The sequence below is a fragment of the Lissotriton helveticus genome, chromosome 11 (genome assembly GCF_964261635.1).
Source record: "Lissotriton helveticus chromosome 11, aLisHel1.1, whole genome shotgun sequence".
Lineage (NCBI taxonomy): Eukaryota > Metazoa > Chordata > Amphibia > Caudata > Salamandridae > Lissotriton > Lissotriton helveticus.
Window position 1 is genome coordinate 829,280,856 of NC_136072.1, and position 27,652 is coordinate 829,308,507.

Below are 27,652 nucleotides of genomic sequence, written 5' to 3' on the forward strand. Positions count from 1 at the left end.
CTGAATTTGTTGTAAACTCTCCACACTTTAAACAGTTGAGAGAGATTTGTGGTGGAAGGCAAGTTTCTCCAGAGTCTCTCAGAGAGTCTTAGATTGCGCCGTTCATCATTTAGAAAGTTTGACTGGGATCCGTTTGAGCTGTTTCAGAGCAATAGAGTCAAGAATGTTGGAAAAGGTGTTAATGTAGTGCTCAGAAAGATCGTTAAGGTTGGTCAAATTAGAGGGGGGCTGTAGTCTATCTTTGGTGATTGAAGTTATCATTGTAATGTCAAGGTCTCTCATATTGCGAGTCATTTGTTTCGCTTTAAGGGGTTGACCCTGTGGAACCAGTCCCCTGTCTAAGATTTGAAAGTGATCAGACCAGTCACAGGGTAGGATTTCTCCTTTTTATATGAGATTGTCTTTGGCAATGATGATGTCTAGAGTGGCGCCTTTATTGTGAGTAGGACCTTTACAGAACTGTGAGAAATTGAGGTCAGAGAGGAAAGTCTTAAAGGAATCGACAATATATAATTTTTTGTGTCATTCCAATGAATGTTGAAGTCTCCAAGGAATATGTGACAGAGTTGATCCGACCTCAAGCTAATGACCTCCATGATTTGCTCTATGAAAGCTAGATTGTCGCCAGGAGGGTGATAGATCGAGTGCAGCACACAAATCTTCTTGCCTTTGTTCCAGAATTCAGAGACTAGCTGTTCACAGGAGGATAAGACAGTACATGAGGATTGTTTAACTGTGAGGTTGGAGCGATGATTGCAGGCAATGCCCCTCCTGTTTTAACCAGTCGATAGACTTCTGATATTAGAGTAGTCAGGAGGGATTAAGATGTCAAGAATTGGGGAGGAAGTGTCATTGAGCCAGGTTTCAGTGATGATCAGAAGGTCCAAGTTATGCGCAATGATGAGATCAGACATATTAGCTGCATGTTTCACAGCCGATCTACAGTAGAGTAGCATTGAGTTGATGTGCAAGTTGGAAGTGACCACTTCTTGAGTAGAGGTGTTTATGTGAAGTAGGTTCTCTGTTTTTAACTTTCTGAGTTTAAGGCTTGGTTCCCTGTCAAGGTCCGCAATTATTGAAGGTATGTTGAGAGTAGAGTTAGATTGGGGGACCGTCTTTGAGTTAGTGTAGGTTCAAAGCAGGGCGAGAGTGTCTTCCTCAGATAGCTGAGGTAAGGGTCTGTGGGGCCGAGAGAGGTGGTTAGGTAGAAGCCTCATGCTCCATCTGGAGCTAAGATAGGTGCTCAAGGCAGTAAGGTCTTTAGTTGAAAACAGCTTCTGTGAATTGTAGATAACATTCCACTACGCGGGGTGAGACACAATGGTTCTCCATCTTCAAGGAGAACTGCAGAATGCTTTGCACCAACTCTTTGACTACCGAGACATCATGCTTGAGGTCATCAATCTTCTTCTCAAGGCCATGCTTGTTCAGGCAATTATTTGCAGGAGTAGCCTGCGCAAGTAGGACAGGTTCCGCTGTGGTATGATTAGTAGAGGGTTGGGTAGGATCGTTGGCACAGTCATCGGGAGATAGCGTCATACTCGAGATAGGAATCAAAGCTTGGAGGGGGAAAAGTGGGAGGCGGAGTGGAATTAGGAGTAGAAGGTGGTGTGGCGTGTAGTGAGAGTGTGGGTGAGTGTCCTTTATTAGTCAACGTATAGGGGACATCAGCAAGGTTCCGAGCCCGGTGATTGGAAGCTCCAGGGTCTAAGGTGCGAGAATCCACTCCTACCTGACTGTTAGGGTTGGTAGGGTGGTCATCACTCCTGTTATTGGAGTGAATAGTGTGTGACACAGGGGATTGAGGAATGGAGGTAAGGCAAGTCAAAAGAGGAGCATTGGTGCAGATAGCAACACAAAGGGAGGTACTCTGGTCAGTTAAACCTTCATCGTCACGAGACACAGGTGGGTTTTTCGGATTCGTGGTGTGGAGAGTAGAGATAGCCTCTGTAGACTTGGGTCAAGCTGTGGGGGGCATGTTAGCAGACAGGAGCTTGGGCAGTGGAGAGAAGGGGCCGTCCCTCGCCTCGGGATCAGAGCCAGTGAGTGGTACATTTTGATTGCCAGTGGAGGTGTTGGAGTTAGTTATAGTGTTCTTGAACCCTAAAAAGGCATGATTGAATCGCTTGAGGTTCAGGTCCAAGGCTTGGATAAGGACATTACCATTATTGTAAATGGAGATAGTCAGCTACTCCATAAGGGCCGGAAATGGAAGCGTGGTTAAACGAAAGCCATGCGGAATTTTGGTCTGTTTGGAGCGCAGCATAGAAGTGAGGGCCTTTCTCCACTGCGCTCTTCTGTTGGTATAGAAGTAGAGATCAGTCATGATAGTGCCCTTATTTGAGAAGACGAGATCAGTCACGATGATTCCCTTATTTGAGATAAATGTGTCCGATATCAGTGTTTCGGGCCACCTCTTGAGGATGTTGTGCTTAAAGCTCTTCTTAGCCTTTAAGGATAGGTTGGGGGGGGGGGGGTAGATAATCTTATCCAAGTTTACGCCAGATTGGGCAAAGGGGTTAGAGGCATGATAAGTAAAAACAAACGTCTCCCCTGCCTGTTCTAGACTCAGCAGGGCCTTCGGAACCCACGATAGATGCTCAGGATCCTGTATCTTTGCCACAAGAACAGATGGCACAGGATGATGATGAAGTCGCTGAGGAAGCTGAGATTCCTTAGACGCCGTCTACCATAGATGAGTGGGATGATTACCTAATTCCGACTCCTTCTCCACCGGCTCCTCAAGCAATTGATTCTCCTCCTGAGGATATTGGGGGCTTTCATGCTATTCTGGAGAGAGCGGCAACTCATTTCCACCTACCCATGCCAGTGAAGCAGTCTGACTGCTTCCTATATGATTTTAAGGACCAAAACAGAAAATCTGTCCAAGCAATTCCCATCAGTGACCACATCTGGGAGGAAGGAGTTAAAATCATGAGGAATCCCTATTCAGTGCGGTCAATCCTCCCGAGAATTGACAAAAAATACAATGCTCCCAATGATGCCCAGACATGGGTCTCTTGCTCACTTTGCCACTGGATTCAAGATAGCCTGGCTGATGAGAGTTATGAACCCGAAACCGGTCCCAGGATTCTTGTTTCCGGTCCAGGGAAGACATGGCTTAGCAATTCGGGCTGGACTTTTCCCATGAGGCACAGGGTCAGACTGATTTGCATATGGCCAGGTCTGAACTGCGGTGGTGGAGTGAGCTAAAGAATGGTGATGGGTAAAACCCAGATCAGTTGACTGGGGGTGAGTGTTTGATTTGCTCATACGCTCCGTCCATCATCCCCTTTGGTATCCCAATGATGCACCTGCACGCCTGGTAGGACATCCTGAGCTGGATTCAGTAATTTCCCAGGCTGCACAGCGGAGAGCTCGGAATCCTTCAGTGCCCATTACTGTGCCACCCATTAAGGATGGAAGGCGTTTGGATAATATTGGCAAAAGAGACACCACTATGGCGGGTGCATCAGTGCGTACTGCAAATTTCTTAGCAATTATAAGGAGATACGACCGCCAAATGTGGTCTGATGTTGCACCTTACCTTGATTCTTTGCTGGACGACAAACAACAGGGAGCAAGGAAGATTCTGATTGAAGGGGAAAGGTCAGCATAGGAAATTATAGACATATATATGGATTTGTCTTCGTTGGGTTTTAGGCAACTAGCTGGAACAGCAGTTCTCCGTCGCCAAGGATGGCTCAAGTCTACCACCTTCCGTCCTGAAGTGCAAAGTAAGATCTTAGACATGCCATTTGATGAAGACGCACTGTTTGGCAAACACATTGACAATGCCTTACAGGAAATAAAGAAGGACACAGATACAGCTAAGGCTTTAGGAACACTCCGGTATAGGAAAAAACCCTTTCAAGGAGCCCGTGGCAGAGGATCATATTCCTTTTATGGTAACTATCAGAAATACCAGCCACAGACTTAACAATATAGATATGGCTATCAACAGCAACAACAATCATTTAGAGCCCTTCCAGCTGCAACTTACTCCAGACAGCAAAGCAGAAGAAAACAAACTCCTCAGTCCAGGGATAATGCTAGGAAACAGTGACACCTCCCCAGCACCTGCAACAACTCGGCCACGCATCAACCTCAATGCCACAAATAGTTCTTTACAATTTGACCAATGGAGAAAAATCACTTCGGACAAGTGGGTCCTGGACATAGTAAAATATGGACATACCTTAGAATTCATAAAGATCCCACCACCTTATATGCCTCTGAAGAAGTTTCCACCTCATCTCAAACTTCTCAGGAAAGGAGCCCTGATTATGCTCTGCAAAGGTGCTATAGAAAGAGTGCCTGACTCTCAGGTGGGAAAAGGTTTCTATTCCTGTTTCTTTCTGATAAAAAAGAAGTCAGGATAGTGGAGGCCAATCCTAGACCTAAGAAAGTTAAACAAATATCTAGAGAAGAAGTCTTTCGCATGTCACTCTCCAGGAGATAGTACAGCTACTCAATCACGCGGATTATATGACAACACTAGATTTGCAGGATGCATATTTTCACTTCCCTATTCATCCTAAACATTTAAAATGTCTCTGTTTCACTGTGGCAGGTGCTCATTTTCAGTTCAGAGTTTTCCCTTTTGGGCTGTGGTCTACACCAAGGGTATTCACCAAATGTGCGGCTCCAGTTGCTGCTTATTTCAGGCTGCAATGCCCCCAGCTATTTCCTTACCTAGACGACTGGTTAGTGAATGCACCATCTTTTCATCAAGCCTCAAAAGCGATATCAACCTGCCTACAAATGTTTCGTTCCCTGGGGCTAACTCTCAATTTTCAAAAGTCAGTCTGAATCATCTCCAAAGACACTTTTTCTCGGAGCAGTCCTGGACACTTTCCAAGACAAGGCATTCTTGTCCACTGAAAGGCAAGCACATCTCATTTCCATAGCAACAAATTTAAGAAGAAAAAGGTTTGCTTCTGTGAGACTGATAAAATCTCTGCTGGGCATGATGTCCTTTGCAATTCCAATGGTACCTTGTGCTTGTCTCAGAATGAGAGCAATACAGGAGGAACTAGACAATCAATGGTTTCAGGTAACCAGATTGTTTAACGACCTGGTGCGAATAACTCCAGTTAAGCAGGCAGCTCTGCTTTGGTGCCAGTGCTCCAGAAATCTGCTTTGGTGGCAGTGCTCCAGAAATCTCCCAATGGCTAACTTTTCTTTCTCGGACACCGGATTTCGTCCACACTATGGGCACTTCTCTAGAAGGATGGGGGGCCACCTTCAGGACCTCCAGATAAGGGGCAGGTAGTCCAACGAGCTTTCAAAGATGCACATCAATTTTCTGGAGCTCCAAGTCCTTTCTCTGGCCTTAGAGGCTTCAGGGATCCTCGGTTCTGATAAGTATAGACCATACCACATGCATGCATTACCTGAACAAGCAAAAGGGCACACGCTCCCACATCCTGTCCCAGGAAGCACAGGACATATGGAAATGTATTCTCTATCACCACATATCTATCAAGGTGGAACAATCTGGAAGATACCTTGAGCAGGACTTCCAACTCTTGCCACGAATGGGAGCTAAATCAGATGGTTCTCAAGTCCATCTACCAACTGTGGGGCAACCCCAACTTGGATCTCTTTGTTTCTGACATGATCCGAAAATGACAATTCTTTGCCAGCTGGGAGCCAGAAAAAGGTTCATGGGGAAACGCCTTTCTGTTAAGGTGGACAGGGATCTTCGCCCATGCATCCCCTCCTTTTCCACAATTCCAAAGCTTCTGATGAAATTGAAAAAAAGCCATGCCGAATGATTCACGCTGCTCTGCCTTGGCCAGAGCTTCTCCTACTCTCAAAATGCAGACCTTATCGCCTCCCGGGATCGTCGACACTGCTGACATTGAGCAGGGGCCAGATTCTCCATCCACATCCAGCCCTGCTGCAACTTCATGCGTGGTTACTGAACTCGCTCAGTTCAAGGAATTATACCTGCTGCAAGACTGTAGGGACATCCTTTCTGAAGCAAGAGCACCGTCCATGATTAAAACTTACACTTTCAAATGGAAACGTTTCTGTTCATGGTGCCTTTGTAACAGTGTGCACCCATTTTAGTCTTCTTCAGATAAAATGTTGCCTTATCTGCTCTCCCTGGCTAAATCCGGCCTTATGTTCACATCTATTAGGTTACATCTCGCCGCCATCTCTACTTACAGGTGATCCTCTGGAGGTTTATCTCTTTTTTTTTTTATGTCAGCTGGTAAAAGAGTTTATGAAAGGACTTTTCAGAGTACATCCTCTGGTAAGAGCTCCTCCTCCGGAATGGAGACTTAATCTGGTTCTGGCACAATTTATGAAACAACCTTTTGAGCCTATACACAGGGTTGAGCTCAAATACATTTCCTGGAAAGTTGCCTTATTATTGGCTCTCACTTCTGCCAGGAGAGTCAGCTAAATTCAAGCCTTTACAGTTAATGAGCCTTACCTTCGCTTTACTAATGACTATGTTCTCCTTAAAACGAATCCTGCATTTATTCCAAAAGTACTGTCAACTTTTCACCTTAATTAGCGAGTCATTTATGAACATTCTATCCTAATCCTAACTCTCCGGCTTAAAAGACACTTCAGACATTGGATATAAATAGATGCATCAAGTTTTAGGTTTCAAATACTAAGACCATCCCTAAATCTGACCAACTGTTTGTGTCCTATGGTAAGCAAAAGCCAGGTACAGCAGTGACTAAAGTGACAATTGCAAGGTGGATTGCATCTGCTATTCAATGTTGTCATGTTAAAGCGATACAAAAGGGGATGATGGACTGGATTCAAGCAAGCCGGGCTGAAGACGGCTGTAATGCCAGAAACCAGTCCTCGAAAGCTTGTTTCCGGTCAAGGGAAGGCCTGGACATTAGACCCTCTGCCAACCCACTGGTGTATTTTATAGTCTGTGATGGGGCAGCGCACCACGACTCACTGCAGAAATACGGACACGCACTACAGAGACCAGCAGGCGGTGCGCCTGTTCACGCCCACTGAGGTGGCCCTCGTGAAGATTATTAGGTGCGTGATTAGTGGTGCAATTGCTCAAAGACAGTGTTGGCCCATGATTAAGTGCTTGTCTTTGCACGAAACGCGTCGGGCACAAGAACGAAGGGAGAAAGGTTTCTTTTGCTACGCTGCAGCTTTCCCCAATTAAAGCAACGAACCAGACCTCCAGTATGTGGCTTCCTTTGTTCATTGGGGAACTTTGTTGGATTTATTACGGCCCATCCAGCTGTGAGGAAGCCCCGCCGTGATTCAGCGGACCCATGCTGGCGCCGAGTAAAGAGGTGCATTGCCATGAAGGGACAGGAGTGACGCTGGGGGAGTCATACAGTGCAGCCTGGACATTAGACCCTCTGCCAACCCACTGGGGTATTTTATAGTCTGTGATGGGGCAGCGCACCACGACTCACTGCAGAAATACGGACATGCACTACAGAGACCAGCAGGCGGTGCGCCTGTTCACGCCCACTGAGGCGGGCCTCGTGAAGATTATTAGGTGCGTGATTAGTGGTGCAATTGCTCAAAGACAGTATTGGCCCATGATTAAGTGCTTGTCTTTGCACGAAACGCGTCGGGCACAAGAACGAAGGGAGAAAGGTTTCTTTTGCTATGCTGCAGCTTTCCCCAATTAAAGCAACGAACCAGACCTCCAGTATGTGGCTTCCTTTGTTCATTGGGTAACTTTGTTGTATATATATATATATATATATATATTGAGTAGATATGTGCATGAATATCTATTTATAAGGATATTTATTGGCCATTTTTATGGTACCCACCATGCTCTTAGTTTAAAATTGTTTCACTGCTAACTATTCTGATTCAAGCATGTGAATCTATGAAAGATCCAATGCTGGATAGGAAAGCAAGTTACTTACCTGTAACTTCAGTTATCCAGTATTGGTATCTTTCATAGATTCACATGCGATCCACCGTCCTCCCCGGAGAGGCTTCCCTTATTGCTGCTATATCACTCTGGTCACTTGTACTAGAAAATCTGAGTGACTTGCCGCTCTGTGGAGTGTTCTAGAGGGAGCTAGAGCCTGATTGGCTCTGCCTCAACTTTGGTTCTCTTTTACAAAAGGACAGAGATGGGCTACTGCAATGACTGTACAGTGCATTATAGCATATTATGATATGTATTACTACTATTATATATAAGTTTATTTTTACAGTGAGACTCCCACCTCGACAGCGGGGATAATTCAAGCATGTGAATCTATGAAAGATACAAATACTGGATAACTGAAATTACAGGTACCGTATTTTCCGGCGTATAAGACGACTTTTTAACCCCTTAAAATGTTCTGGAAAGTCGGGGGTCGTCTTATACGCCGGGTACCAAATTTGACGGTATGTTTCATGCGTTTTTATATAGCGCGGACTTCACCCGAAGGTGTCAGACCGCTTCTCAATAGGAAATGGTGCAGCTTAACTTTAACAGAAGACCGATGCTGTTTTTTTCTGTGGCAAGAGACAGGATTTTCAGGTGCCACGTCCACCTGTGCATGAGCATTCGCAAACTTGTGCCAGGTACATAATATGAGGCCATGTTGTTTGCAAAAGTTCTGGATGAATAACGCAAGTCTCTGGAAGCCTTATTATGGGTCCTCAATAGCATTAAGTATTCCGGGGAACTATGTGCTACTAGCTTGTTTCCTTTTTCACTGATGTAATAAAGTTCAATCAACAGTATGTAAGAAGAGCATGTGCCTCATTTACCTGTCCGCACAATGTGTGTACAATGAAATATGACAGATTAGAACTAAACCTTGTACCTAATGCCAGTGACAACACACATCTGAATTTAGGCTTATATACACATCCTGCGTTGGGCTGCGCTGGCAGTGGGGGTAGTCTTATACGGCGAGTATAGCACGAAACCTACATTTTATCAACAAAAGTAGGGGGTCGTCTTATACGCCGGAAAATACGGTAAGTAACTTGTTTTTTTTCCTTACATTCATTTCAACATCATCTTTTGTAGTGGTTCTCTCATAGCATGCATTAGAGTAATATTTAGTGCATTTCCAATTCACAGTTTCCATCGATGTACTTTCTTGTTTGTAGATGTAGCCAATGCGACGTAATAATTACTTTCCTTTCTAAGATGTTATATATCTTGCTCCTTTGTCATTATGCCTGAAAATAGTGTAATTGTAAAAATAATTACAAATGTAAAATGTTTACACATTTGTTATTTACATATGAAATTATGTTGATGAGATAGATGATATTTTCTTCTTTATACTTACATATATGTTCTTCTTACATGTTTCACACTTTTTTGCAGCTTTTCCGTTGGGGGTGTTGCAATGTGGAGCCGGTGCTTCCTTTTCTGTTGGTAGAAAAAAAGAGCATTTGTTTAATTTTAAATGTTTATTTGTTGGTAGTTTGTAGAGTTTGAGGTGGTTAGGGTTTTTTTTGTTTCAGGGTGAGTTTTTGTTATATAATAATTTATATATACTTACTTTTTTATATCTTTTTTGTGGTTCGTGATTGGTGTTATTTGGTGGCTTAACACTTTCTTGATATTGTACTATTTTCGTTTAGTAAGTACATGTAAAGAGATAGAAGTTGTAGAGTGTTTTGTTACTTATTTGTTAGGTTACAATTTTAGTTTTAATTAGAAGTAAGTTTTTGTTTAAACATAAGTTTTATATACTTTGCAAAGTAGTTGTGTGTATATATATATATATATATATATATATATTTCTGTATTCAGGTTCTGGTCTGAGAATCTGGCAGAGTTTCCCCTTCTTGCAGCTTTTGTTATTTTTGCAGTATTAGGTTGATGACATTTGTATCTTTTATGTTGTTGCTTTAATCATTTCTGTGATTTTATTGGTTAAGTATGTTTAAAGTTTCATTTTATTGGTTATTTTTGATTTAATAAATTTTTTTTTATCAGTTATATGCCTCTACGGTAAACCCAAATTTCTGTTTTATTTATTATGTTTAATATGTAGTTTGATACTTTTTAATATGTTTAGATTGTTGTATAAACGTTTGAGTTTGTGTAAATATTTTTTTAACTAATGTTCTTATGTATTTAGTTATATTTTTTGTTTGGGGGATTATATATTTATTTTGGTGATGTAATTTTTTATAAAACAGTATGTATATGTTCACAAAATAGCCCAGCACACTTCAAAAAGGTTCAAATGTAGACTTTTACATCTCATTTAGCTATGTCCATATTACAAACGATCTATAATACACATTTGTTTTCCCAGATGAAAGAAGTCAATCAAATCTTGTGATGTTTAAGAATTATTTTTTATTCATGTTCTTGAGATTGAAACAGCCAATGCGTTTCGTCCTCTATCGAACTTCTTCAGGGAATAATTCTTAAAGATCAAGAGATTTGATCGACTTCTTTCATTTGGGAAAACAAATGTGTATTATAGATCATTTGTAATATGGACATAGCTAAATGAGATGTAAAAGTCTACATTTTAACCTTTTTGAAGAGTGCTGGGCTATTTTGTGTACATTGTTTTAGAGGGACAAAAGGAATTGGCTTTTTGTCTCTCTAGTTGGGACATAGGGGATTGTGTCCCGCGCCCTTTTGCACCTTTTTTTGCTGTACATTATCTTTTGGGATGTTAGGACTGGTGAAGGCAATAATGCTTTGATCCCCATCTTTGTGTGCAGTATGTATATGTTTAATGTTTATTTTAATATTTTATTTAACGTAAAAAGTAGTTATTGTTATGTATTAATGACAATGTAATTATTTTGGCATTATTATTATAGTCGATATTGTTCAAGACAATATTTTTGACTAATCGTTTTTTTTCACATAACAGTATTTTTAGGTCCAATATTTTTGTTTTTGATATAAGTTAAAAAAAAATGTTCACAGTGATATTGGTGTTCTCAATATTTATGGTTTTATTAGTTAAATTTAGAACGGCAATCTTTAATTTCCAATGTTTTTGTATATCGATATTGTATGCTTCGATATTGTGTCGTTGAACCAAAAAGTGTACCTTTAGAAACATATTGCATTGTAAGCTCAGCCCTTATTACAAATTTGGCAAAGTACTTGCGTAGAACTCAGTAAAGTGTACTGTAGCCATTGTTCCCTGTAGCATGCGCGGCTGAGCGGGCGCCCAAACTGCCTTTCACCAGCGCGCACACAGTCTCCCACAGCGCGCACTTCACTGCTCTATGCAAGACCAAGAGATGGTTTATGAGCGGGGCGACAAAAAGCTCACTTTCTTGGAGCTGAACTGCAGTGCCAGCTGAACTGCAGTAACAGCGAGTTTTCAAGGCTGTGTTTAAGAGCAGAATGCGTGTGGAAGGACATGAAAGCATTTCTTTTACGTGCATGGTTGGATGACAGCACTCGGAGCATGCAGTTGTTAAATTGCTGATTTCTTTTATTATTGTCGAGTGTGGGGCCTGCAAGGATTCAGTAGCAACAGTGGCCTCTGGAAGCCTGAAGCAGCAGAGAGGTGATAACACGTAACATACATTAACCTTTGTAAAGCGCTGGTTAAAACTGTACAAAATAAAAGGTGGATTCTGCGTGCAACCAAAATCTAATCACATTCTTTAAGAATTAAGCCCATAGCATTAACCTTTGATGGCACTAAGAGATACCAATCTAGTGGCTGAAGTGCACAGCCTGAAACTGGAAAACCTGTGATCAGTTTCTGCTTGACCAGATTGTGTGATCCTGGGCAAATACATTATTTCACTGAGCAGCATTTTTGTTCGATATCACATATAGACCATTTTTAAATAATTGAGTCAGGATGTGTACTGTACAAAAAAACTTTTCTTGTGTTTCATTTAATAGCTTATAAAGTTGTTCTATCTAAAATAGGAATCTACGCCATATTTCCTGCACATAACTAACTTGCCTCTTCGTTCAGTTATGGCATGGTCATCAGACTAGGTAGGAAGGTTTTTCGGTTCATGTTTAAAAACTTCCACTTTTTAGAAATACTTTCCAAAATATACTGATGTGCTAAGGTAAAATGCTTCTGTGTGTTGAAGAAATACTCTTTCTTGACTGTCAAAGACAACTGATTATATATAATCTAACGGAATGTTTGTTGCGCGATTTAGATGGCAAATATTTTCAGGGCTTGGCTCTTACAGCGGTTCTTAGAGCCAGAGCCAATCCTTGGTTCCGGTCTCCCTGTTAATTAGTTGGCTCGCCAACCTCTAGTCACTACCCACTCTGCATTGGACTGCAGCAAATTGTTCATTTGATCTTAATCCCCTGCTATGGCACAGAGCGTCTGTTCCTCAGTCTGTTTCATGTGTCAAGTGTGCTGCCAGCAAAAGGAGAAATCATACTTGTCACCATGGATCGCTTTTAATGGGATGAAAAAGTGGGGAGTCTCTAAAAGGGGCTCAGCAAAAAGAAGTATAACTGTTACTGGGGTTTGTTGAAGGAGTAGTGGTCTCTATAGTGTCACAATCAGCAGCTCACTTGTAAGGACTGCATTTACTTTCACCTTGTTTAAAATGCAACTTCTCATGACTATCCATGCATTACATAGCGACTTTTGCCCCTACTCCTCATCTTGTAGGATTTCACCCCACAATCAATTCACAAGGAGATGTTGTGTCTTATGCAGACTGTGGTTTAGAGACACCCAATTTTAGCTTCAAGGATTCCAAGCAAATGTTCATTGTCACAGTCTGAGGCCAGTACCTGTTTGAACTCGACTTTGATAGCCAGAGTCAAACAGTTCTCAAAATTGTTCAAAATCACAGACACACTTTGCCCTATTTGGTTTTTACCAGCATGATGAGAAACATACTTTCACTTGCACTTCCAGCTTCATAGTGGATCAGCAGATAGCAATGCCACTGAGTGGAGTAGTATACTGGGTCTGTCCAGGAGTGAGGGGACACTGATGATGTTGCTAGACATATTTAATTAGAAGGTAATGTGAAGTTCGCAGTCCACAGACCTACCACTCGTGGAGGTCCTGGATTCCATGAAGGAGAGCCTGGTCAGGGGAGCTCAGGGGCTGAAGGGAAAGAGGATTGGGGGTAGCAAGTCAAGAAGGAGAAAGTATAGCAGAAGAAAAACAGACGTCATGCCAAGACCTTGTACTCCTACTGGGCCATGATCACCCTAATGAGTCAGAGCTTCAAGGAGTGGCCCACACTCTTGCAGGTAAGACGACCACCACTCTTTGTTAGTCACTTATGACTTGTTCGCCATTAGGATTGCTTTGGAGGATGTTTTCTATCCATATGCTGTAACAAATACCACCTACCTCAACCCCCTCTTCTGGGCCCATAAAGGTTGCATTAACTAGCTCTAACCCTTTCAGGTCATTGTCGCCAGGCCACCTCTTTACCTTCAGCAACATCTTATAATGGTCTTTTCCTTTACTGGGGTGAATGTATGACATGGTTCTGCATTCTGTCCATCAATTGTTGTTTTTCCATTTGTCACCCCGAGTGGGATGAGTATACTCAGACGTGAGTCCCATGCTCTCCACACCACTGGAGTCAAGCTATCCAGGCTGATGAAGGCTTATAGCCAGAAACCGGTCCTTGGATGCTTGATTCCGGTCCAGGAAAGACATGGCTTGGTAGTTCGGACTGGACTGTTCCCATGAGGCACAGGGTCAGAGCTGATTTGCATATAGCCAGTGTCTAACCCAGGGTGGTGTGGAGTGCAAAAAAACGATGGATTCAGGCCCAGATCATTGTACTGGGGTGAATGTATGACATTGTTCTACATTCTGTCCATCAACTGTTGTTTTTGCTTTTCCTTTTCTAAACCTGTGGTGCAGGTGCCACTCGAATAAACAATACATGTCATGACTAAGTGTATCAATATTCCAAACTGTCTCAAAACCTTATTAAATGTAGCTGTATGTGTGAACTGCACCTGTTTTCGCTATTGTTATAAACAAAAGTTTGGCAAGGTGATTGCTACCGATTTACATAGCTGAGCGCAGCAATCGCATGCATCATTGGATCCTTGGTGCACATAGACTTGTCTCCAGCGCACAGACATCTTCCACTGCCGCACGCAGTGGAAAATAATTAGAGGGAACATTGACTGTAGCCTCCCTCCGAAGTGGAGTTGCAGATCCTTGACTTAGTAGACTCGGGCCACTATATTGGAAACCTGCGCTCATGTCGTGGCAATAAAACATCAGAAAAGTTTGTCCCTGAAACTGAGAAACTAACCTTTGCATCTTCTTCTTCTGCATCCTTAGCTGGATTGATTGTTGATCCCCTCTGTGATGATCCATATGACTCGACAAAGCATGCCCTTGGAACAAGATGGGAAACTGCTAAGTGCACGGTTTGCTTCTGCCACCTGGATTCCACGAGGTGCTGCACGAGGTATGATTTGCTCTCTGTTTTCTTCCATGGTGCAGGAATGGATTATGTTATGTTAGTCAGTTTATGTTAGGACGGAAGCAAAGCTGCTGCCAGGAATAATTCATGGGCCAATTTACAAACAATATCTCTATAAAATAAGTGCCAATAGTGCTGTGATAAATTATAATTTGTCTGGCAAATGTTTGTGAAGGGAAGAGAACACTAGCACTCCGCAATGTTGCTGAGTTTTTCACTATGAAAATCTTTGCTGGTGGGTGAAATTGCCTTAAAAAATGTTTTTACAGGAAATTGTCCCTGCAAAAACAAAGGAATTCTTCTATCAACAGGGCTTTTGTCCTTAACAACAAACTTTGTAGGATGTGGTAGCTGAAATACAAAAATAGAGGTTTGGAGGTTTATTAGGTGAAAGAAGGGTCTGATATTCTCCAGTTTCTTCCCAGGAAGTGTAGAGTTTAGTTGAACGCATGCTGAAACGGTTCCGTTTTCGGTCCTTTGCTGAGAAGGGTGAAGTTTGGTCATGCCCTGAGAGCACGATTCAGTAACAGCAGTCATCCAGAGACTTATCAGAAGTGCAGCAGCTTACAGAGCGTCTTCAATGTACATAAAGGTGGAGATAAGAATAATAAATCTATACTTACCTATATATTTTTACTTACAAAGTATTTTGCTAGTCAATATTTGTTTATGATCTTTTTGTAGAACAATATTTAGAGAGTTGATTTTCTGAGAAACAGTGTAGAGCATAGCATTTTACATCCCTGGTATTGTCCTCAACTTCTGATGTGCATTATGGTGACTGCCATTAGCTTGTTTAAACTGAAAAGCACAACAAAGCTTTGAAAATAGAAGGATTTTGTTGATTGTGCAACTCTTGTGCCTGAAGATGAGTCATTGAACTTGAGGGCCCAGCAAAAGTACACATGGCCATTAGGCATACAATCTTTCAAGATACTCTTTGAAGCTTGGGTGAGAAATAAGTGGGGTAAGGCGTTTGTAAGAAGGACACAACAGCTGGTTCAATTTTTGACAAATAAGTACTTTTGGGCAAAGGCACACTGTTCAGATTGAAGAGCCGGTAGCTCCTACATAGTGTATATAACAATTTTCTTCAGCATGAGCGGCGGCTGAAACTGCTGGCATACAACTGGTCCCTTGGTTCTGGTCGAGCTATTGTGCACAAGAGGAAATGGAAAGCTAGGCTGGCAAGAGGCTGTGACCTCTTTGGCATAATCCAAAGGCTTGGATTACTACCTGCAGAAGGAAATAGGGAGGAAAATAAAGGAACAAAAGAAAAAGTGGCAAATGAAAAATAAACTAACATAGCATTCTTGAGGAAGGTAAAATCAGGAAAGCCTTTACATTAAAATAAGATAATTAAAAAATATATATTTTCATTGAGTTTTATAAACCAATACAATAGTCACAGTAATCAGTACGGTGGAGCAGTTACAGTATAATGATGTAGTACAATGAAAGGATTATTGTCCTGCATCAGTCACTGCATAGTAAATACAAACAAAATACTGGAAAGAACAGAGAGCAAAGGACAACAGACATCCACACAGTAATGCACACATCGATGTAGGCGATTTGGGTGACAATTGCAATAATGGTCCCATACAGCAATTAAATCACTGCTGCCTTATGGCCAATGGGCGCTACAAAGCATGTTGCATTCAGGTTTCAATAGACTGATGGAGTGAGACAGACTTAGCAGAAGCTACCTCATCTATGGCTGCAGGGGCACATAGTTATTCCTATAGTGGAGACCAGAAATCTTTAGGTCGGGACCCTACAGGCATAAGTTCCCAGAAAGTGGTAAGCTGCTCCTGGCAATAGGTGGCATCCTTGAGCCAATCTGCTACAAATGATAGTGCTTGTCACCCCCATCTCATCGCCACCCTGCGCTTGGCCAGTTTGCGTCTCTCAGACGGCACCACCTGAACATACCACAATAGCTCTACGCAGGGATTTCTTCAAGGGATGAACCTGTGATGTCAGTAAGTGTGGTAAATTTCGTCCCAAGATGCCTGGGCAGTTCCAGGCTACGTACGAAAAATTGCCAGTGTGAAGTGGCAGCAGTTACAGTGCATGTCTGTGCCCAGTTCCCTTTTGACTAATCTCACTGGGCTATGATACAGTCAGTGTATACATTTAAAGTAAATAATCCAAAAGTGATAGTTAGGGGATAAAGTGCAACAGTAGTGCCATTTTGCGTCTGTCAGTGGAGCGTAATGTCTGCATCCAATGCAATTCTAATATTAGGAGAGCGTATAGGTGCTGAATTTTCCATGGCAGCATATAATTTTGTGACAAGTCTCCAAGGTGATGGGGAGATCAGAAACAACTCCAGCACCTGCAATATAGTATGAAGCGCAGTTGGTAGTATGTAAATGTATCTAAGAACGTAGCATTGTCACTCTGCAAGGACTCCTGTGGTTCAAGAAAGGTGCCGTCAGGATTTCACCCATAGTTGTGAGGTTAATCTTGCGCAATCTGGCACATATTCCAGAGTCATTTGTGATTGGTAGCAGTGGTGACCTATAAGTAGTACGGATGGAGCAAAAAGATACTCAAATGAGCCCTGCGTCTTCGCTCAATCCACACCCATACCATACATGCTACCGTGTCACCATGCTGATGCCGGCGCTCAGGAGGGCAGAACAGTGCCATCTGCAATGGGCAGCACAATTGCATTCGGGGGCAGTGGGTATGTCGGAGGGTCGGTCGGAAACAGAAGCGAGGAGGCCGTATTGGATCAATACTGTGGTATTTATTTGTGGTTGTGATACACTGATATAGAAGTACACTCAGTTCTAAGAGAGTCATGGAGAATCAAATCAGGATGGGAGACAAAGGGGAGGGGGTCCTGTTGAAGCAGCACAGACAGAAAACAGGGTGAATCACACGCTCTGTAGGTCCGCTGTGGGTATGTGTTCTTGAAGGTAGGGAGGGGTTCTCGTCACTTCTTGAGGAAGTCTGAATGGTTCCTGAAGTGTGGTGTGCTCCCACAAAAGAAAGCAGAAAGCAGCGATCAGTACAACGTTTCTACAGAGTACTTATGGCTTCCACCACACCACGTGAAGGACTGGCCAAAAAGGGTGAAGGAAAATGGGGAAAAGTAAAGGTGGAAATTTAACCAAACAAAGGAGAGATTGGTCCTCTGACCAATAATTCTAAACTTAGTGAGCCTTAAAGACCGTCCCCCCTCCTCTCTATATGGGGGCAGGCGGTCAGGGTTAAAACATGTATAGTCAGGACACAAAACTGGCCCGTGAGCATAAACCTCCCTTGGTCCCACCCTCTACTATTTCCCTCTGTACGAGCTACGAACTGCTCTCTGCCGCAACTCTCCTGAGTTGCGGCGGCACAAGCACCTCCTCCGAGATCCACCAGTCCTCTGTCCGGTCGTCAGTGTAGCGTTTGTGCTGAGGCTAGCGCCGTGTGAGCGGCCTCCTAACGCCAATTAACACAGGAGCCGAGATTGCTGTGTACACGCGGCTCCGACTGACTGCCGTAGCCACGCCTCTTTATTTTATACACTCCCCATGTCTGACGTCACGCGTTAGCGCAGGGAAGCTCCGGTGACGCGGGTCAGCTAGACCGCTGCCCTGCGCCCCTGAACACTACATTCCTTCTAACCTTAATCAAAATAGAGAAAACATCAAAATTACAAGTATATTATAAACGATGGATCTGTTACCAGTCTGTTAGTGTTCATTCAGGGCGTCAGCCCACCAGGTAGTCAGCCAGCTGGGAGGATGGTGCAAGATTCCGCCGCAGTCAATCAATCAATCAATCAATCAATCAATCAATCAAGCATTTATATAGCGCACTACTCACCCGGAGGGTCTCAAGGCGCTCGGGGAGGGGGGGTCCGCTACTGCTCGAACAGCCAGGTCTTGAGCTGCTTCCTGAAGGCAAGGTGGTCCTGGGTCAGGCGGAGGTGGGTCGGGAGGGAGTTCCAATTCTTGACGGCCAGGTAGGAGAAGGACCTTCCTCCTGTGGTGGCTCTTCGGATGCGGGGGACGGAGGCGAGGGCGTGGCCGGTCGATCGTAGCTGGCGTGTGGGAGCGTAGAAGTTGAGGCGGCTGTTGAGGTATCCTGGGCCTTGGTTGTGTAGGGCTTTGTGTGCGTGGGTGAGGAGACGGAAGGTGATTCTCTTGTTGACCGGGAGCCAGTGCAGATCTCTCAGGTGTCCGGAAATGTGGCTGCGTCGGGGGATGTCCAGGATGAGTCGTGCTGAGGCGTTCTGAATCCGCTGGAGTCTCTTCTGGAGTTTGGCGGTGGTTCCGGCGTAGAGGGAGTTGCCGTAGTCCAGACGACTGGTGACGAGGGCCTGGGTGACCGTCTTCCTGGTCTTGGTGGGGATCCACCGGAAGATCTTACGTAGCATGCGCAGGATGTTGAAGCACGACGAGGAGACGGCGTTGACTTGTCTGGTCATGGAGAGGGAGGAGTCCAGGATGAAGCCCAGGTTGCGTGCGTGGTCGGTTTGGGTGCGCTGGCCAGGGCGGGGGGCCACCAGGAGTCGTCCCAGGTGGAGGGTGAAGATCCCAGGATGAGGACTTCCATCTTGTCCGAATTCAGTTTCAGGCGGCTGTTCATCATCCACTTGGCTACGTGTGTCATCCCTTCGTGTAGGTTGGCTCTGGCAGTGGCGGGGTCGTTGGTGAGGGAGAGGATCAGCTGGGTGTCGTCGGCGTAGGAGATGATGTTGAGGTTGTGTTGGCGTGCGATGGCTGCGAGGGGGCTCATGCAGACGTTGAAGAGGGTTGGGCTGAGCGAGGAGCCTTGAGGAACGCCGCAGATGACTTCGGTGGCTTCTGATCTGAACGGGGGGAGGCGGACTCTCTGTGTCCTTCCGGCGAGGAACGAGATGATCCATTCCAGTGCCTTCTCCTGGATTCCGACGTTGCTGAGACGCCGCACTAGGGTACGGTGGCAGACAGTGTCGAAGGCCGCGGAGAGGTCTAGGAGGATGAGGGCCGCTGTTTCTCCGTTGTCGAGCAGGGCTCGGATGTCATCGGTGGCTGCGATCAGGGCGGTCTCGGTGCTGTGGTTGTCCCGGAAGCCAGACTGCGAGAGGTCGAGGGATCCGTTCGTCTCGAGGAAGGCGGCCAGATGCTTGTTGACGGTCTTCTCAATGACTTTTGCAGAAAACGGGAGCAGCGAGATGGGGCGGTAGTTCTTGAGGTCGGTGGGGTCGGCTGATGGCTTCTTTAGTAGAGCGCTGAGTTCGGCGTGCTTCCAGCTCTCTGGGAAGGTAGCGGTGTCGAAGGAGGTGTTGATGATGTCCCGCAGGTGGGGTGCGATGACAGCGTCGGCCTTGTTGAAGACGTGGTGAGGGCAGGGGTCGGTCGGAGATCCGGAGTGGATGGAGTTCATCGTGCGGATGGTGTTTTCGGTGCTGATCGGGGTTCAGGCACGGAGGGTGGTGGTGGGAGGCGGTGGTTCAGTCGTGGCGTGCGTCGGTTGAGTGTTGAAGCTGTTGTGTATGTCCGTGATCTTGTTGTGGAAGTAGGAGGCGAGGGAGTTGCAGAGGTCTTGCGAGGGGGTGATGTCGTTGTTTCCGGCGTTGGGGTTGGAGAGCTCTTTAACGATGTTGAAGAGTTCCTTGCTGTTGTGTGCGTTGTTGTCCAGTCGTTCCTTGAATGCAGTTTTCTTGGTGGCGTGGATCAGTTGGTGGTGTTTCCGGGTGGCGAGCTTGAGGGCAGTCATGTTGTTCGGTGTTGGGTCTCTGCGCCGGGCTTTCTCGAGTGCTCGGCAGTTCTTCTTGGAGCTCTTGAGTTCGTCGGTGAACCATGGGGCTTTCTTACTGCCGGGTCTGCTAGGCGGGGTCTTCAGAGGGGCGCGGTTGTCTGCGCAGTTGCTGATCCACTTCGTGAGGTTGGTGGCCGCCTGGCTTGGGTTAGTTGCGCTGGTGGGAGGGTTCATGCTCAGGGAGGACGCGAGCTGGTCGGCTGTGATCTTGTTCCAGCTTCTGCGTGCAACCTGTTGCTGGTGGTGGTGGATCGTGGTCCTTCTGAAGCTGAAGTGGACGCAGCTGTGGTCCGTCCAGTGGAGTCCGGTGGCGTGGCTGAAGGTGATGTCCTTGCTGGAAGAGAATACAGGATCGAGTGTGTGTCCGGCGTAGTGGGTGGGGGTGGTCACCAGCTGCTTGAGACCGAGGTTGGCGAGGTTGTCCAGCAGGGTGGTGGTGTTGCGGTCGTTGTTGTTCTCCAGGTGGAAGTTGAGGTCCCCGAGGAGGATGTAGTCAGCGGAGGGGAGGGCGTGCGGGCTGATGAAGTCGGCGATGTCTTCGCTGATTTGTGTGCGTGGTCCTGGGGGTCTGTAGACGAGGGTGCCTCTGAGGGTGGTCTTGGGGTTGATGTGGATCTGGAAGTGCAGGTGTTCGGCGGGTGCGAGGGTGTCGTCGGTGTTGGTCGTGATGCGGATGGTGTTCCTGTGGATGATGGCGATGCCTCCTCCTGTCTGGTTGACGCGGTCCCTCCGGATGATCTTGTAGCCGTCCAGGATGGCGATGTCGGGCGCTGAGGAGGCGTTCATCCAGGTTTCCGTGAGGAAGGCGACGTCTGGGGCTGTGGTGTCGAGCAGGTTCCAGAGCTCGACGGCGTGTCTGTGGATGGAGCGGGTGATGAGCAGGATGCACTTGAGGTGGTTGCTGCTGGTGCTCGGCATGGTCGGTGCTGTTGTAGTGCAGGTCCGGATGCAGGTGAACCTGCAGGAGTGGCAGCAGAAGGGTCCGTGGGTGCGTCTCGGGGTGGCTCGATAGCAGCCCGGGCTTCGACCGGCGTTGAGTGCGTAGAGTTCGGTGGCGTCATAGGTCCGGCGGGTGGGCTGGTGTCTGCGGGAGACAGGGGTCCTGGCGCTGGCCGCGGTCCAGGCGCGGACGGGCGCAGACGGGCTTACCTTTGGCGCACCTTCGGCGCTCATTCGGTGCTCCCGCTGCGCGCGTCCGCTGCGCGGTCGCTCTGGGGGCGTCATAAGAGAGGAGCCGGGAGGGCGGGTCAGCTGGGTGGCGGGAGCGGGGCGGCCAATGGGCAGGGGGGGCTGGGTCGGCGGAGGTCTGTGACGGGAAGGGGCTCACAGGGCGGCTCTGCGGCGGCTGGGTCGTTCGGCGGAGGACACCCAAGGAAGGGGGAGGGCAGCAGAGGGGGGTAAGGGGGTACGCAGGGCAAGCAGGAAGGGAGAAAGAAAACAAAGTGGCAGTAGAGGGGAAGAACGAAGTAGGCAGCAGCGGGGCAGCAGGAGGAGGGAAAAAGCAGAAGGCAGCAGCGAGGCGGCGGAGCAAGGCTCAGGCAGGCAGCAGTCAGTAGCAAGGCTCAGGGAGGCGGTAGGCAGGAGCAGCGGAGTGGGGGCGACCTCGCCTTGGAGAAGGCTCAGCGGACTGTCCCCCTCTGGATACCATTACCCTCGGTGTCCCCGGAATCGGGGTACTGTTTCCTCCAGCCGAAGAAAACGGGCTCGACATTCTGCCTTCAGGGGTGGCTGGAACCTGAGTGGTGTCTTGGTCTCTCCGGCTTTCTTCCTCCGAGATGTACGGATCAGTCTCAGGCTCCTCTCCTTGCTGAGGACTCGGGCTGGACTGTGTTGGACCTGGTGAATTGCTCTGGTGCGCTTTCTTGAAGAATGAGATCTCTCTGGTAACTGTCTCGGCTCCTCTCTGGGCTGTCACCATGGTACCGGTCCGGCGAGTGACAGTCCACGGTTGGTGTTCGAACAGGAGTCGGAACTTGCTTCTTGGGTAGCGATCCTTGACATAAACCTGGTCACTTGGTTGAATCGTGGATTCACGGGCCCCTCGTCGTTTGCTGGCTTGCTCATTGGAGTGAGTTCGCTTAGCCAGGGCCTTTTCTTTGCTGGCTCGCTCGGGAACTCACGTGGAGTGGTTCGGGAGAGTGTCCTTCACTATCCGGCCCATGGTCGACTCACTAGGTACCGCCTCCGTTGTGACGTGTGGGGTCATGCGATATTCCCTCAGGAAGCTGTAAATGGCCTTTTCTAGGGGTGATCCGTCTGCGAGGGCTATGCGGATGGTCTTGTTGAGCGTGCTCATGAACCTCTCGACTTCCCCATTGGCCTGGGGCCAGCGCGGGGTTATCTTGCGGTGATGGATGCCCTAGCTCTTGAGGTACTCTGCGAACTCTTGACCTTGGAAGGTTGGTCCATTGTCAGTCTTGACCTCCCCGAAGATGCCATGGGTGGGGATAGTCTTCTCGAATTTGGCGATGACTTCCGTGGCCGTTTGGCTCCCTACGATCTCTACCTCCGGATACTTGGTGAAGTCGTCAATTATCACGAGCGCGTATCGCCCGTCGGGAAGGTATCCAAAGTCCGCACTTACGCATTCCCACGGCCTCTGAGGGTTGTCTTCGGTCACAACTGGATGAGGGCGGTCCGGCTGCCCCGCGGCTTGACACCAGTTGCATGCTCTGACAGTTTGTTCCACCATTGGGTCCATGCCCGGGAACCATACCTTGGCTCTCAGTCGGCTCTTGGTTTTCACCATGGCTCGGTGTCCTCTATGCGCTAGTTCCACCGCTTGATGGGTTAGGCTGGCCGGCAGGACTAGGCGGGGACCCCGTAGGAGGCATCCTTGGCTGTCGAGGGACAGTTCCTCCTTAATTCTCAGGATGGACTCTAGGGTTGCTTTCGCTTGTGGTGTCCTTTTGCTTAGGGAGTCCTGGATGGGGCGCCAGTTCCCTGACTGGACTGCATCGGCGACCAGTTTGAGGCATTCATCGGTCTGAGAAGCTTCGATGATGGACTCGAGGCTCATAGGAAGTGGTCGGGATCTTTCCGTCATCAAACGGACATACTCCTCTGTGTCTTCCACTTCTTCCTTCTCTTTCAGGGTGGCTTCTCGGGGGTGCCTTGACAGGTAATCCCCGGGATTTGTTGACCCTGGCTTATACTCCACTCGGTAGTCGTATCCTTGTAGCTGAAGTATCCACTTCTCGATTCTCGGAGGTGGCTTTGATTCTGAGCCTTGGAACAGGGGTAGGAGAGGCTTGTGGTCCTTGGTCACCGTGAAGGAGTGGCCGTACACGTAGACATGAAAATGTCGGCAGGCCCAATGGATGGCTATGGCCTCTCTCTCAATCTGCGAGTACTTCTGCTCTGTATCTGTCAATGAGCGGCTGGCGTAGGCGATGGGTGCCCACTCCCCGTTGCTCTGAAGCTGCGTCAGCACCGCCCCTAAGCCGAAAGGGCTAGCGTCCACGGCCACGTTGGTGGGCTTGGAGGGATCAAAGTATGAGAGGGTGGTGTCTGCTGATAGGGCTGCCTTTGTGTCTCGGAATGCTTTCTCTTGTTCTGGGCCCCATTGCCACGTGGTGGCTGACTTAGTCAGTTCTCGGAGTGGCTTGGTGAGGTTGGAGAGATCAGGGATGAAGCGCCCACAGAAGTTCACCATACCCAGGAAACTCCTTGCCTCTGAGACGTTCGTTGGGGCTGGGGCCTCCTAGACATCCTTTTCTTTGTCGGGGTCTGGCGCTACTCCGTGGTCTGAGGTGTACCCGAAGAAGCTGATTTTGTGCTGCAGGAATTGGCACTTTTCTCGGTGGAGGGTTAAACCTGACTCTTTGATTTTCCGTAGAACTCCTCGTAGTCTTTGGTGGTGTTCTTCAATGGATGTCGCATAGATGAGTAGGTCATCGTTCACATTTAGAACTCCCGGGAGTCCACTGAGGACTTCGCGGATGGTGTTCTGGAATACTTCAGCTGCACTCGATATCCCGAAGTTGAGGCGCCGATATCGTCTTAGCCCTACATGAGTGGAAAAGGTGATTATGTACCTTGAGTCAGGGTGGAGCGGTAGCTGATGGTATCCTGTTCGAAGATCCACCTTGGAGAACCACTTCGCACCATTGAGTTCCCCTAGGATATCGTCTATTGTGGGGGTTAGGTGCCGCTCTCTCTTCACCGCTGCATTCGGGAGGCGCATATCCACACAGATGCGGACTTGTCCGGGTTGCTTGGGTTTTCGGGCCACTACGATCGGAGATACCCATGGGGTGGGTCCACTGACCTTTTCTATGATCCCCTGTCTCTCTAGTGTTTCGAGTTCCTCTTCAACCTTTTTCCTTAAGTGGAATGCAATGCGCCGACGCCTCAGCGCGACCGGTTGGACTGACGGGTCGATGTGGAGAGACACCTCTTTCCCTTTTAGGCATCCGATGTCTTTGAACACGTCCTCAAACTCTACCATTATGGTGTCTAGTTCTTCCTCGAGTACTGCCAGGGCGTAGGATATGAGTTTTAGATCTTCAGCAGACTGTCCGCTTAGCAGCATGCCACTGCCTTCTTTCGTGACATAGATCGTTGTGGGCACCGTTGCCTCTTGGTGTTGTAGTTCTGTTTTGAAACACCCGATCAGAGGGATAGGCGTCTGCTGGCCGTATGCGAACACTCGGATCTTTGCTTCGCGTAGTGGAGGCTTTGTCCTTAGTTGGTTGTATACGCTAGCTGCCATCAGTTCAATAGATGCCCCGTGTCAATGGTGGCTCTCACCTCTTGCTGGTGAATCTTAAGGCGGCACTTTGGGAGGCGGCGTTTCTTCCTTTCTGGTTGATTGATAGCATACACGTAGTGGACTGGATAGTCCTCTGTGTCATCATCCATGTCTTCACTGTCCCTTTCTTCTCTCACCACATGTGCAGCCTCCTTCTTGGTTCTCGTAGACCTGCATACCGCTGCAAAGTGGTTCATCCATCAATCAATCAATCAATCAAAGCATTTATATAGCGCACTACTCACCCGGAGGGTCTCAAGGCGCTAGGGGAGGGGGGGTCCGCTACTGCTCGAACAGCCAGGTCTTGAGCTGCTTCCTTAAGGCAAGGTGGTCCTGGGTCAGGCGGAGGTGGGTCGGGAGGGAGTTCCAAGTCTTGGCGGCCAGGTAGGAGAAGGACCTTCCTCCTGTGGTGGCTCTTCGGATGCGGGGGACGGAGGCGAGGGCGTGGCCGGTCGATCGAAGCTGGCGTGTGGGGGCGTAGAAGTTGAGGCGGCTGTTGAGGTATCCTGGGCCTTGGTTGTGTAGGGCTTTGTGTGCGTGGGTGAGGAGACGAAAGGTGATTCTCTTGTTGACCGGGAGCCAGTGCAGATCTCTCAGGTGTCCGGAGATGTGGCTGCGTCGGGGGATGTCCAGGATGAGTCGTGCAGTGGCGTTCTGAATCCGCTGGAGTCTCTTCTGGAGTTTGGCGGTGGTTCCGGCGTAGAGGGAGTTGCCGTAGTCTAGACGGCTGGTGACGAGGGCCTGGGTGACCGTCTTCCTGGTCTCGGTGGGGATCCACCGGAAGATCTTACGTAGCATGCGCAGGATGTTGAAGCACGACGAGGAGACGGCCTTGACTTGTCTGGTCATGGAGAGGGAGGAGTCCAGGATGAAGCCCAGGTTGCGTGCGTGGTCTGTTGGTTTGGGTGCGTTGCCCAGGGCGGGGGGCCACCAGGAGTCGTCCCAGGCGGAGGGTGATGATCCCAGGATGAGGACTTCCGTCTTGTCCGAATTCAGTTTCAGGCGGCTGTTCATCATCCACTTGGCTACGTCTGTCATCGCTTTGTGTAGGTTGGCTCTGGCGGTTGCGGGGTCGTTGGTGAGGGAGAGGATCAGCTGGGTGTCGTCGGCGTAGGAGATGATGTTGAGGTTGTGTTGGCGTGCGATGGCTGCGAGGGGGCTCATGTAGACGTTGAAGAGGGTTGGGCTGAGCGAGGAGCCTTGGGGAATGCCGCAGATGACTTCGGTGGCTTCTGATCTGAACGGGGGGAGGCGGACTCTCTGTGTCCTTCCGGCGAGGAACGAGATGATCCATTCCAGTGCCTTCTCCTGGATGGCAGACAGTGTCGAAGGCCGCGGAGAGGTCTAGGAGGATGAGGGCCGCTGTTTCTCCGTTGTCGAGCAGGGCTCGGATGTCATCGGTGGCTGCGATCAGGGCGGTCTCGGTGCTGTGGTTGGCCCGGAAGCCAGACTGCGAGAGGTCGAGGGATCCGTTCGTCTCGAGGAAGGCGGCCAGCTGCTTGTTGACGTCTTCTCGATGACTTTTGCAGGAAACGGGAGCAGCGAGATGGGGCGGTAGTTCTTGAGGTCGGTGGGGTCGGCTGATGGCTTCTTTAGTAGAGCGCTGAGTTCGGCGTGCTTCCAGCTCTCCGGGAAGGTAGCGGTGTACAAGGAGGTGTTGATGATGTCCCGCAGGTGGGGTGCGATGACAGCGTCGGCCTTGTTGAAGACGTGGTGAGGGCAGGGGTCGGTCGGAGATCCGGAATGGATGGAGTTCATCGTGCGGATGGTGTCTTCGGTGCTGATCGGGGTCCAGGCGCGGAGGGTGGTGGTGGGGGGCGGTGGTTCAGTCGTGGCGTGCGTCGGTTGAGTGCTGAAGCTGTTGTGTATGTCCGCGATCTTGTTGTGGAAGTAGGAGGCGAGGGAGTTGCAGAGGTCTTGCGAAGGGGTGATGTCGTTGTTTCCGGCGTTGGGGTTGGAGAGCTCTTTTGCTACATTTCTTTCCTCTCAAGGGACAGTCTTGCATGCGGTGGGGCTGGCCTCCACAATATCCACACTCCTTCTTCTTGTCTGGTTGCTTTCTCCCGCTCATTTGTCTTCCCTTGGGTCTTACTACGTTCACCGTTTCTGCCGTGTTAACTTGTTCAGTTTTGACAGGTCTGTGTAGGGCCGACTCCATGTGGGAATGCTCTCGCCTGAGACAGTTCTTTAGACCGGCCAAGTTTGAGTATGTCTGCAAAGGGTTTATCGTCTTCTTGGAGTATGGCGACTCGGAGTTTGGACGAGAAACAGCCTTGGATGATCTGTCCTCGGATTTCCTCCTGTTCGTCCCGGAATCTGCAGGAGCTGGCTAGTTCTTTTAATCTGCCGTGGAAGGCGTCTAGCGACTCGTCTGCCTCTTGCTTCGCTTGGCGGAAGATAAACTGCTCATAATCCTTGCTCGCCATGGGTTCAAAGTAGGCGGTTAGTGCCGCGAGGAGTGTTTGGTATGTCTTCGGTGTGGCTTCTGTTAACGTTTTGTATATGCAATGTATGTCTTTGCCCCCTAGGTGTAGGAGTAGGGCTCTGCGCCTTTCTCTAGAAATTCCCGCTCCCTCAAAATAGATTTGGAGGCGGTCCGTCCAATCCCTCCAGCGTGGAGCAAGGGAGGAAGGAGCTCCGTCAACCACGAAAGGTTCCAGGGCGGGAATGGACGCCATTTTGACACGTGCGCGGTGCGCCGCTCTGTTCCTTTGACGCTTCTGGGGGTGGCGGTGGCCCAGGGGAATAACGAATGTCCCGTCTGCGGACTGATTGTATGGCCCCTCTGGG

At 48.1% G+C, this 27,652-nt stretch overlaps 1 long non-coding RNA gene across 1 annotated transcript in view; it reads left to right on the forward strand.

Moving 5' to 3' along the window:
• The window catches only part of LOC144792119 (uncharacterized), a 486,572-nt gene that overhangs the window by 301,961 nt on the left and 156,959 nt on the right, over window positions 1-27,652 (forward strand). Inside the window, exon 3 of the long non-coding RNA XR_013602512.1 lies at window positions 14,217-14,346. This is a non-coding gene — a long non-coding RNA (uncharacterized LOC144792119). The remainder of the gene's footprint in view (window positions 1-14,216; window positions 14,347-27,652) is intronic.